We start from the raw sequence: 13,442 nt of genomic DNA, 5'->3' as shown, positions 1-13,442 counted from the left end.
GACCTTTCTTTAATCCTGAAGAATGAGGTGTATTTCTTAACCATTTTTAGCGCCGCAGGTTCCCTTTCTGAGGATAATTCCAGTTCTAGTAATCGCTGAGTAATTCTAACCATCAATTGTTTAGCTGTTATGAAAACCATTGTGCCTTGCAATTTATTTAAGCTCTCCAGATTTTCTAGTCACATTCGCACATGCAGATGGCCACTTGGGAAGAGTGAGAGGAAAAAAGGAACATGCATTTTCCCAATAAGACAATGTCATTTCAACTTTGCTCAGAAACTTGAAAGCTGCACATGTGAAAGCAAGCAGCAAGAGATCTTCAATATTATTCAGGAGGGATCAAGCACGAGGGTTTTCCGCATTGCATTACAAAACTGCATAGTTCGAGCTGGCTGGTTTATTTATTTTCAGAACAAGAACCTAATGGGCTGAAAACTGGTAAGAGTTTTCTGTAGATCACGATCTATTTTGTTTTGTTAAAATGTGTTTCGAAAAGAAGGGGACTGACAAATGCACAGTAAATCCGATAATGTATAATCTCACCCCGCATGCGATATGCACAGTGTTAAAGTTCTTATTCTCGAGGCGATAACTGTGTTTACCCACAGGGAGCCCACACAATCTGTTTGCGTAGCTGATTGTTATTCTATAGTAAATGTACTGGATTTACTATTTGCTTCACCTATAGCGATATGTCGCTAACTATGTATATAAATCAATGATAAATAAACGTTGAATTACCTTACCTGTGGTATATAGTCGTCCTTTTACCTCAAAAGCGGTTTTTTGAGCGATTTTGAAGGAGTTTGATTTCGCCGTTGACTGTTCCTTATAACGGCGAATTCAAACTCCTTCAAAATCGCTCAAAAAACCGCTTTTGAGGTAAAACGACTATATACCACAGGTAAGGTAATTCAACGTTTATTTATCATTGATTTATATACATAGTTAGCGACATATCGCTATAGGTGAAGCAAATAGTAAATCTAGTACATTTACTATAAAATAAGAATCAGCTACACAAACAGATTGTGTTTGCTCCCTGTGGTTTACCATGTGTTTCTGCCAATTATTCCGTTTCTTTATATAAAGTTCTGAGGAAAAATCATATTTCAGATACTTGGGCGATGTTCTGTCAGCGCTCTTCCGCTATTTGTGCATATAACACTATCACAAACGTTTTGACATAGCATTTTAAGATTAAGTTCGTTGAGCTGTATTTTGTGTAGCGCGTTGTATAGTCAAAATTGTCTTCAACATTTAAATTTCCAGGTACAAAATTAGAGAGCCTTGAGGTTTTTCCTGAAACTAGGGCCAAAAAAATTTCCTTGGATTTCGAAGTTATTTACATTTTTTAAATAAAATTTAAGTTTTTAATATATATATATATATATATATATATATATATATATATATATATATATATATATATATATATATATATATATATATATATATATATATATATATGCTGACATCTCAGACGTTTGTAAATGTATTTTAAGCAGGTCGTCAGATATTGCCTGACTTCGTCAGGGAATAGCCCACTATTCGCCACTTCACATTTCCTATAATACACCTTGTTTGTCCCCCACAATGCAAAGTATTGTCTGTTATTTCTCTTAGACGACTGTAATACCCAGGAGAAATAAAAGGAGCAAAGGTTATTCAACGTTTTGTGGGGCAAACAGGGTGTATTATGGGAGATGTGCAAATGGAGAATAAAAAAAAAATTCGTATCACAATTAAAACCAACAGGAAACAAGAGGTATTTGGTTGTGGTTGGCCTTTACGTTAAAATAATATCATTACAATTGCAATAGTTCAGTGAAATCACACAATCAACTTAAAATGACTTCAAACTTAAGACAACTGAATGCAACGTTTTTACCGAACTCGTAACCAAACGTTTTAGCGAAAAAAAGAATTCACCATTTATGTTACTTGTTAACTCCCTAAAATTTTTGCGTTACCATTGTCTTCGATTTCCCGTTCGGCGACTGTAATACCCAGGAGAAACTGGAAACAATGGTTATGTAAAATTTGGGGGGGAACGAGGTGCATTATGGTCCCGGTGAAATATGTCAATTAATGGAAAAAAAACTATAAAGGCGCATGCCAAGAACAGGAAACCACTGGCCATTGGTACTTTGGCTCCATTGCACAGATCACTGTCGCAGCAGTGGAAATCGCACGTTTTGACATTAAACCCTTGGCTTTCGAGAACCTTACAACCATCGTCGCAGATTGCTTTCGTTGCACAATCCTTTCCATAACGCTTCAGGGTTTGGCCTTCTATTTCTGCTTCATAAAAGCGTTTTGAACATCGGTCAGAAACGGAGGAACACGCCGCATCGTTCTTATGAACACAGTCATCATAACTCTTGTCTGATTCACACTGGTAGCATAAGAGACAGTGTCCTACAAATGAAAGTGGATAATTGCAATATTATAGGAAGTGTTATAGACAGGAGAAGTGTGACGTCACGTTACCATGGTAGCAAAATTTCTGGATCCCAACAATAAGGAGCTTAAGCATCGACGCCGGCGACGGCAAACAGAAATGGAAAAAAGCAACAGGTTTATATTAACAAAACAATAATTCTGCACACGCTTTACGTTTTTTTGTACGTTCTTAGCCGTCGTTGCAGGATTGCGACGTGAATGAAACTTCTTAATTTCATGCGCCCGCTTTACGAAGTAGGTCAGCACAAAATATTCTTTTTCTTTTTGTAAACTTAGATACGGTCCTTTCGCATTTAACCCCAGAAAATTTCGCCAACATTTGACAAGTTAAATGAAGTTGCAAAAGGTCGATGAAGTTTGAAACACTGCGAATTCACTTCATAAGTGATTTTTTTTCGGTTTGTTTTCATCCAGTAATTTTGCTACCATGACAACGTGACGTACCGACTTCTCTCTATTGGGAAGATTTAGAGTCACGTTTACGCCAAAGGGCAAAGTAAACCATTCACATAAATGTGTGCCTTTTCGTATCTTTGGACTTTTGTTTTTAGGTATCTGGGGAAACTGCCCACCCACCCCTCCCTACTAAGCCAACATCATGAAGTCATTAAGATGACGAAACTTATCTCTGCTTTTTACCTGCTCGAGTGTCACAAAACCCTTAGTTTAAAACTACAAATAACCCGTCTATTCCTTTGAGACGCAGAGCTTTTCTTCCGACAATGCTTGTTGAAATAGCTGTAGTTGGAGGTAAATTTACCTTTTTTGCTTTGTTTTACTTTGTATTTGAGGGCAATTTTCCAAGTATAAGCCCCCGGGGGGCTTATATTTGGAGGGGCGATTTAACGGAGGGTTTTTCGCGTTACCGGATTGGGGTGCTTATATTTGGAGGGGCTTATTTTCGGAATTTTAAAGTATTTTACTCAGTCACGCACACTGATACGGACTGACAGCAGGAGAGGCGTAAAAGAATGGTACATTATACAGAAAAAACTAACAGAAGTTAAACCACATGGCGTCCACACAATTTGTGTGTAACTGATTCTTATTTTATAGTAAATGTACTAGATTTACCGTTTGCTTCACCTATAACGATATATCCCCAAGTATGTATATAAATCAAAGTTAAATAAACGTTGAATTACCTTACCTGTGGTATATTGTCGTCCTTTTGCCTCAAAAACGGTTTTTTTGAGCGATTTGGAGATGTACAGCCACAACTTTCTCGATAATTTTAGCAACGACTTTGAGATCTGAGATAGGCCTATAATTACCAAGGACTTCATGATCCAGAGAAGGTGGAAGAATATACTTCTATTTCATTTTATCTTTATATCTTAATATTTTGGTTTTATCTAAATTGTTACGAACAAAATCCACCTCACAGCCTCGAGGGTGCCGCATGAATAAAGCTTCCACGGTAATGAGTAACCGCTTTTCCCGAAGTGGGCTATTCCCTCAAGGAGTCACGGGAATGTCTGACGTCAGCTAAGAATACGTACACTAGCCTTGCTGCGAAAGTTCTGCTTCATTGTTAGGAAAATTTAGTGCTGAACTACCAACCCAACGGCAACGAAAATTGCAAAAAACGCAAAAGGTACAGGACACTTTTAATACATTTCTTCTCCTTTACTGCACGAGAGGGGTGTAGCCAGGATTTTTCCAACACATTTGCGCGGGCAATCGTGAACGTGGCTGCTTATTTACGCCTGCTTAGCAGACTTGTCAGGCACGTGCAGGAGAAACTTCTACGCCCTTTAAAGTTTGTACGGCGAACAGTCGATCAGACAACAGTCTGGTTTCGCTTGTTGCATTTTCGTTTTGTTCGGATTTGCTAACATGCTAAATTATGGGATTTCGTCCTTTTCCACTTAAAACTCTTCTCAAAGAAAGCATTCCCGCATGAGGCAGACAGGTACGACGAACAGTCGAGTTTGCAGGTAAACTCCTTCGTATAAGAAGATCACGAAAGCAGCGCAATACATAGGCGTACGGGCGGGGGGGACGAGGGGGTCTGCAGCCCCCCCAAATTTTGGGCAACTCAGATTTTTTGGGCAGCAAGAGAAAATATGGGCAAAGCCAGCTTTTAAAGACGTTTTCCATGTTTTTTTATTAGTGTTATGAAGAGATAAATATTTTCTACTTTAACCTGAAGTCGGCGTAATAATCCAGTTACATTCGCACGAGACAGTGGTTGCCAAGCACGTGAAAAGTTTGTGGTTATAAGGGAAGGGTATCATATGCTGATTTTTTTTCATCATTGGGCGCTGTACTGCAATGGGCTATTTCCAATCGTGAATTGATTACAATAAACTTCTGCCTAACTTCATTTCTAGAATCATCTCTGCTAGTAGAACAGTGTGTTGCAGATAGCATCAGCGATGGGTCTGAAATGGCTGACTAATTCTCAGTTTAATACGAGAAGAATCTTAATTTTTTTAAAAAATCTATCAAGCGTTTTCAATTATTCACTAATTAAAGTAGACCGAAATGTTTACAAAACCGCTAACAAGAGCGCCATGGTACATACTAATCAAATCCTTCTTTGTAGCGATTGACCAGAATTAATTCTCAAATAATTCACACACGTTTTTAAAAAGATTGAAACTGCTATAAGGTGAAATTGCATGTCAAAAGCGCTTCGTTTTCTAGAGATAACGGCTAAACATCTAGATTTTCCTTTTTTTAATGTTTTTCTGACGATAAAAACTTTATCCCAAAATATCCCGATAACGCTCTTACAGATTCTGTTTTAACTTCACGAATATCGAGGCGACTATTGGAGGAAAAAGCTCCCGAGAACGATTTCACAGTGAGAAATAATGCTGCAAGTGTAATAAGTAATGGCGTCAATTCGTTGCTTTGACAACTCCGATGTCATTGCAACCCAGATCATGACAAATTTTCGTCTTTATCTAATACAACTGTGGTCCCCGTGGCAATGTTTCCAAATGTTTGTTTATGGCGACGTAGTTTATGCTCAAACTTGGTAGGTATTGACCCTGAAAAACTGTATCGAGCCACTTTCATATGCCAGTACGGCCTATGTTGTTGCATCGTATGGCCCTCTTTTCTCTTCGACTGTTTTGTAAAATTTGGGCAACTTGCAATAATTTTTTGGGCAAATGGTTTACCGCCCCCCCTGGCCGAAAATTGCCCGTACGCCTATGGCGCAATACATGTCGGCTTCCCATTGGGCACAAGTAATATCATAAACAAGCATTCGAATGACTCGCACCGGCACGGGTTCGTTTGGAGTAGCATTCCAGGGGCTCTCCCGCCCGTTATTGAAAACTTTCACCGCCGTTTTTCCCGACCCAACTGACCGCCCCTGGCCTGGGTCCCCTAAATGGAGGTGTTTCTTGAAACGAGGTTTCCCTAAGAAGGGGTTCCACTGTACAATCAAAACCACAAAAGGTACTTGGCTGTGCTTACACTTTATTTAAAGATAATATGATTACAGTTACAACAGTGCAATTGATGAAATCACACGATCAACTAAATCTGACGTTAAACTCAAGTCAACTGAATTTTATAACTTGGATGCTACGCTTTTACCGAACTGGTAACTATACGTTTTACAAAAAAATTAACGGACAAAAACTGCAAAAGCGCATGCCAAGAATAGGAAACCACTGGCCATTGGTACCTTGGCTCCATTGCACAGATCTTTGTCACAGCAGGAGACGTCGCACTTTTTGACATCATAACCCTCGTCTTTAAACGTATCGCAACCTTTGTCGCATAACTCTTTCGTTGTACAAGACCTTCCGTAAGATTTGCGGGTTGTGCCGTCTTTTTCTGCTTCCACATGGCCTTTAAAACATCTGTCAAGGCCAGAAAAACACGACGTTTCGTTTCTATTAACACAGTCATCCCAATTTGTAGTTGATTCACACTGGTAGCACTTGATACCGTGTCCTAAAAATGAAAGTGAAAAGTCGTAATTTTATTGTTTATGATTATTATATCATTACAAGTATAAGGGTTAGCATAAATAATACCCGTCAGGAAAGGGTTGAAGTCTAGTCCAGGATTGGAAAACAAGAGTTAGATATAATTCTAAAGACTCGAGTACCACAAGATTTAGATCAATATTTTGCTCGTACTGTAAAGGAAAGATCAATGCCTTATTCAAAAAATAAATCAGTGCTTGTTTCATCCTCCTTTACAAGCGCGGCTACGTCTAAAAAATACACACACTGTACACGTATTCAAGTTAAGCAAAGGCCCAAAGCGGAACTTCCACAATATTTTTCAAGAAATATTTTTCTCAAGAAGTAGGGAGATCAAGTGGTTGAAAGTGAGGTCAACTCTGTGTTTTCCTCTGATAAAGAGAGGCGTTTCGTTACTTTGATAACTGAATAAAATGAAGCGTTACTAGAAGAATTACTCGAATTTGAAAGGAAATTGTCCGGAATGCTGCATCCAAATATGTGGAAACAAACAAGCGAAGAGACATGTTCTGCGAGCGGTAGCTCTTGGGTTCAAACCTCGACCGGACCAACAACCAGGGTCTTTAAAAAACCAGTAAGATTTGTTATGTTTAAGATCTTGTCTTAATTCATATGTTTGCGTAATTAGACGGAGACGTTAAGCCGTTGGCCTAGTCTCCTTAATCCTTCTTTCACTGGTCAAATTAAAGGCGAAGTAGAAGAGCGCACACTACTGATTGAAAAGAGTTGTGGAAGTTTTCGGCTGGTTGGTGTGGTCAACCTTTCACACATCATTTATATCATGGGCCATGTGGGTTACAATAAGCTTATAGAAGGAAAGGTAGCGGCTGTCTTTGGCGCTTTTGTATGGCTGAAGTCCGAGCTTACAGTAATTATGTTCACATATAATTTAAAGAGGGCACGTATATTGTCCTCTCATCCACGAAATTTCATTTCATTCCGTTTCATTTCATAATCCTGAACAAGTAAACTACCTGCGTTAAACTAGGTTAAGAAAATGTATTGTTCTTTCTTGATTTGCAAAACCGGGTAGAGCTTGTTTGTATAGGTAATAGCATGATTTATAGCGATATTTGGCATAAATACAACGAGTGATATTTCTAAATTGTTATACGTAATTTCAGGAGCCGTTAGGCGAGTGAAATTTGCGACAATTTTGAAACATCACTAGTGGTATTTACACCAAATATCACGTACAAATCATGCTATTATTTGTTTATACTACTACCCGCAAAAGGTTTGTAATTTTCACATGTAGGTATTTCAAATTAAGCTGAAATACCACTGCTATAAGCCAATCAAATTGCAGAAATTTCTCATGTAGTAGTATAAAGGACTGTAGATCCGGCACTGTAGAAATGCGGCCGCAGCGTAGCCTCCCACGCAGATGTTCTGAGGGGTTCGTCACGCGTTCCCGCCCCACTAACGTCTGCTGAACCGAACGATAAATTCCTTTCCCATTGTTCGCAAATATCAGATGGAGATCACATGCAGATTATCGGAGATCCAATCGGCACTGTTGAAGTCAAAGTGTTGACAAGCCAAACACATATGTGCATGTTCGGTAGAGTGTGATGCGTGACCAAAGATGTTTGCTCCGGACGAGAATCTTTGAGATAAGCGTTGGTTTTTTGTATATTTCTCTCAGTAAAGGCTGGACGCTGAACGCGTGACGAACCCCAAAGAACGTCTGCTGGGGCGGCTAGCCGCACCGCAGTGTTCAGTTTTAAACGAGTTAACTTTAATTAGTTAATTAGAAATAACTCCGTTAGTATCATAGGTGACGATCGCGAATTGCTCCTTAATCATCAAGTTTGGCGCGAATTTATATAGGTAATAGTAGGATTTGTAGTTACATTTGGCATAAATACAACGAGTGATATTTCGAAATTGTTATACGTAAGTTCACGAGCCGTTAGGCGAGTGAAATTTGAGACAGTTTTGAAATATCACGAGTGATATTTATGCCAAATATCACGTACAAATCATGCTATTATTTGCTTATACTACTACCCGCAAAAGGTTTGTAATTTTCAAATGTAGGTATTTCAAATTAAGCTGAAATACGACTGCTCTAATCCAATCAAATTGCAGAGATTTCTCATGTAGTAGTATAAACAGCGTTAATTTATAATTTCACAAGTGAAATTACAAAATTGCCATGGCAACCTTTCGTACGTCTTAGTGCCAAGATAGCGACGAAGTTTTAAAATGTTATGAATGAAGATGTCAGGGCATTAAAAGACGCTTTAGAAAACCGGAACACACGAAAGAGCACATGAAGAAGGATTCTATTAAACATGTATTTTGTCGAAAAATTCTAAAAATTCTGAACTTAAGCCAAATTTAATCAAATGGTATACTCTTGACTTAGGGAATAGTTACACTCGTCACCATTTGATTACACATACTAAGTCTCTTAGTGCAGCCGCAGCCATTACGAAGTCAACTGAGCGCAAATATTCACCACGAATTCAATTTTATTTCATTAGCTTACAAATTTTTGATGGCTTTGAAATTTTACTTTTTAAAAATCCTTAGCGCTTTAAAAAATATCGAGTCGGTTTATGAACAGCGGCTTTAAAAAGAGGACACTTTTTTGCGCTCACACAAGTAAACATATCTTCTGAGTAAGAATAGAAAAATGTGTTATCACAAAGGTTGCTTGCCAATTTTTTTTTACCACCATTGAAAGAATCGAGCCGCACTTTAAGCTAGGTATATAAATATGGGTTTTTCCAGCGCTGTAAACCAACATTTTTGATCATTCAAAAACAAAAAGTGAAAACGACATTTTTGGGGATTCAAAATGTTTAGAACAGTACATTTCTGAAATTCAAACACTGCGAAGGGAAAAACGACGGTGTAACCTGTTAGCATACTAGAATATTTAGTATAGCTAGATTTCGAGAAAATTCTCAAATTGTTGTTGCTATGGAAGCGACAATGTCAACAAAACATGGCTCAAAAATTAAGTTCAATGTTAGATATGTTGTTTCATTTTGTGGCTTTTCCGTACATGCACTACAGCCAAAGTTATGGAACATCAAACACGAAGGGGTGCGATTTTGAAAAATGAGTTGAATATCAAGGGCATGCATGTGAGAGATAAAAACAACCGTGCTGCAGTTTATGTTGGAGAGCTTTATCTTTTTTTTTGTTTTTGTTTTTTTTTCCACAAATCAAACATGGTGGAAGTCCGAAAAAACTAACAAGAGAAAACATACAAACAAATCTGATAGGCTTTGTAACAACTCCACTTTATCAACTATGGTGAAAGCGAAAAGCAAACGATATTTCAAGAGCTACCGTTCTTTGTACCCCCCACAACAATCCGCTGAAAAAACATAATCTCTTTGTCGACCAACAATGAAGCTTTAAGACTGACATTTTCAGGTTATTATTAGAAGCATGTAATTAACAGGGATACCTCACGCTAAAGTAATTAGCGTTCCCAAAAGCTTGCGAAATCAACGCGGCAGGGTTAGCTCAGTCGGTAAAGCGCTTGACTGCAGAGCGGGAGGTCGCGGGTTTGATTCTCGAGTCTAGACCAATACTCGGGGTCCTAAAAAACTTAGAAATGAAGGTACTGCCTTTGCCCTTCAGGGCCGAGTTGTTCAAAGCTGGGTTAAGATAACCCAGGGTTAGTGCGAGATTTGAATTAAGATTTGAAAGCTTAAAAAGCATTTCAGTTTTAATTCTTTTTGTCTACAAGTTGATGATCGGAAGCTCTAAAAATGAGACAAAATTATCCAGGTAAATGCTTTTGAACACAACAAAAGGAAACCCGGGTTAAATTTAACCCTGGGTTAAGCGCTAATCGGCCTTCGAACAACTAAGCCCAGATGGCTAGACCTTCACCCTGCTCGGAGGACCACGTAAAATGGCGGTCCCGTCTCTAATAGAAGAGGTAAAAAATAGTGTCTCCAATTAGTACTTTCGTGCTAGATACATTGACTCTCAAATAAATTTCCTGTTTTTCAACGTTATCTATTTTGCCAAATTTCACTGAACGCCTTTTGAAAAAGCTTGACAACATCAACAACGCACAATCCGTAAAAATTAGGCCCTCTATGGGTATTGCTTGCGAAATCGAAGTCTCGGCGATCACTTCTACTGAAACGACAATTTTAGAGACTATTCCAGTAAAGTTTGAAAAAATTAATCGTGCGATGTCGGCAAATAGATCTGCCAAAAACTGTGTTGCACGTTGGGAGTGTTACCACGCAAAATAATTCTTGATATGCGACGATTTCATTCAGTTTGATGGAAAACCGGCAACGAAAACAATGGCCCAGTAGGTACCCATACAGAGAAGTTCACAAATCGACTACAAAACAAAAAATCACCTCACGAAATTGCCGCGGAAGATGGCCGCGCCCCATATTTGATATATATGGCAAAGTGATAACAACGATTCGATTGCATGTAATGATTTGCGTGAGGTTACCTGGATCAGCATAGCACCCCTTTAAAGCTTGCTAAATCTACGAAGACTGGCAAAATATCTAGACACCTGACATAAAAACGGTCACACCTTACCTACGGAGATACAAAAGGCGAAAACCAACACTGAGGCAACAAAAGATTTCATCTTGTAAGGAGCTTGTTGCTGGATATTGGGAGATAAAAACCCTCTGAGTCGCACCTAAGGCCTAACGGATTTGTTTCCCAGGACAACAGTAAAGGTAGATATATTGACTGTAAGGGCCTGGATGTTTGGTGCGTCAGAAGGCAACAGCCAATGGGGAAATCACAAAAGCTCTCATTTGATGAATTTCCAGATGCAGTTCGTACTTTAACCAATAACAAAGAACCTCATTTGGCTCCTTTAGTTCTAAGCTGTGTTATCGTGACTTTCTCCACACGAACACTTTAGATTTGATTTTGAAATAAAGCAAAGGCTAATGACACGAAAAATGCATTGTCTCAAACAACTAACAAAGGACTTTGTGTCAAACAAAAATCTTACATTGAACTTAGTCATTTTACTCAGTCACGTAGAAGACTGACCCACACGAAAATATGTAAAAGAATTATATTTTCAGCTGAAAAAAACTAGCACAAATTGAACGAATAGAGTGACCGGTTGCTGGGTAAAGATTTCCCAACACATATATTATGCATGCAACAATCTCATACTATTTCGTACAAAAAGTTAATATGAATTGGGCCGAAACAAGTATGCATAAAAAATGTATGGGGCTGTACGGAAATCTTTCCGAATGTTCTTCAATCAATGCCGGCAAAGCTAAAATGCAGCTTCCAGCCCGATGAGGGTAAAAGGCGAAATGAGTTTGCCTCGCCCTGTGAGCGAGCGAACGGCTGCACAATGTGTTTAATAGGAATACATGCCTATATTGAATTAGTATAAGCTCTTAAAAGTAGGATCGTTGTTGCATGTTCTGTATTCGCGGGCATACTTATTAATTTTCGCTAAATGAAAAAGACACAGTCGACTAGAAGCTTAAATTTCAATTTAGTAGAAACAGAAAGTGTGTTAAGGGTGACTGTAACTTTCGCAAAAAAGGCATTTAAATATGCATAGCCATCCTTTAAAAAAAAAAACAAACAAACTTGAAGCAATTGGGTATTTTTCATTGCTACGGAAACCATTGTTGGTTCACTTTTGTGTTTTATTATGTTTTGTTTTGGTTTGGCAATCTTTCAGAGATTGCACCTGTCCACAACACTAAAAAACACCCAATATTTACTAAGCTTGCATGCAGTGATACTTGAACTAATTTCAGAGCTTCAAATAAGTTTCAGTTATTTTTTTTTTGCGGCCTCGAATGTACTCTGTTCTCTCTGCGTACCAAAAAAAAAAAAACTAGCTGATGTAAAACATGACCGTCTCTATGGTGAGAGCACCTCTGAAGTTTATAAACTTCATCAGTTCCATTTCGTTTGGGTGCAAACTTCAGTTTACATCTACTAACTTGACCACTTCTTGTAGCAGAGTTCTCTTCACTGCGTTCAGTACACGGCTATGAGTAGTGAACCTCGGTGAGATAATAGACAGCTTTAGATTCGAGGACGAGAACGACTAGGAGTACGAGATTTGACTTGAAGTTTTATCGCGTATTCTCAAAAAATAGATACCCCGGAAAGCTTCATTGTACTCTTGACACTAGCATCTGTATTTAAAGAGAGTTAAGCCCTCACCCGATCGCAAAATGATAAAACTTGTAACATTTGACAACTTGTTCCGTCACTAAGACATTCTACCTAAAACTCGTAGTAGGATGTCGACGGCTATCACGTTTTCTCGCCAAAGTGACGCAGGTTCACGTGCGAACAATACTCAGTACTGAGAAAATCTCGTTCTCGTACTCGTTTTTTTCTTAGAATCTAAAGGTCTCTAATCCTTTGTTTCTGCTTTGTTTTATCAATTACACTCAGTAAGACGCGTGCTGCGAGTACATGTGCCTTAAACAGCATCAGTATCTGCTTGTAGTACATTATGCTGTTATTGGTGAATGTATTGTTCGTAAAGAGTATGTTTTATTAAAAAATTCAGAACAAAAACAACAAAAATAGCAAAGGTTTGTGCAATACAGTCATGCAAATTATTTGTGGAACTGATTTACCCAATGAAGGTGTCAGACGCTACGTGCCCGCTTCAGGATATATCCTTATGCCGCTATCCAAAAAGAAACTTCACGGTTAAAAAACAACCTGTTAAAAAAAAGTGCGAGTGCGCCGGTTATTATACAGTCTCATCCGAGATTTAACCGGGTTGCGCAAATCACGCGATAACAATAGTGTTTCTTAAAGCAGGTTTATACAACCACCTGGCAGGGTAGTTTGAGCTGATTAACTTTATCAATCAATCGATTATCTCTACCAAAGCCCAAATTTTGGCTTTGCCATGCACACAGACTCTACAGTTCCAAGAAGCAAGTTCCTTGGCCTCGCGTCCAAGTTTTGTTAGTAATTCTAAGGCGAGGGCGAATCAAGCGACTTATGAAAGTTCAGTTCTCACTCATGACTACGTAATTAATTATGCATATTTTAGTA

General features: G+C 38.5%; 1 long non-coding RNA gene across 1 annotated transcript; it reads right to left on the bottom strand.

Annotated features, from left to right (window-relative positions):
• Positions 1 to 5,884: 5,884 nt before the first annotated feature.
• Positions 5,885 to 11,083, bottom strand: LOC140929701 (uncharacterized). The gene is made up of 2 exons (XR_012164771.1): positions 10,965 to 11,083; positions 5,885 to 6,387 (listed from the first exon to the last, which is right to left on the bottom strand). It is a non-coding gene; the product is annotated as an uncharacterized lncRNA (long non-coding RNA).
• Between the last annotated feature and the right edge of the window lie 2,359 nt (positions 11,084 to 13,442).

The sequence above is a fragment of the Porites lutea genome, chromosome 3 (genome assembly GCF_958299795.1).
Source record: "Porites lutea chromosome 3, jaPorLute2.1, whole genome shotgun sequence".
In the NCBI taxonomy this organism is placed as follows: Eukaryota; Metazoa; Cnidaria; class Anthozoa; order Scleractinia; family Poritidae; genus Porites; species Porites lutea.
Note: the sequence above shows the minus strand (reverse complement) of the source record. Positions and strands in the feature narration are given on the sequence as shown.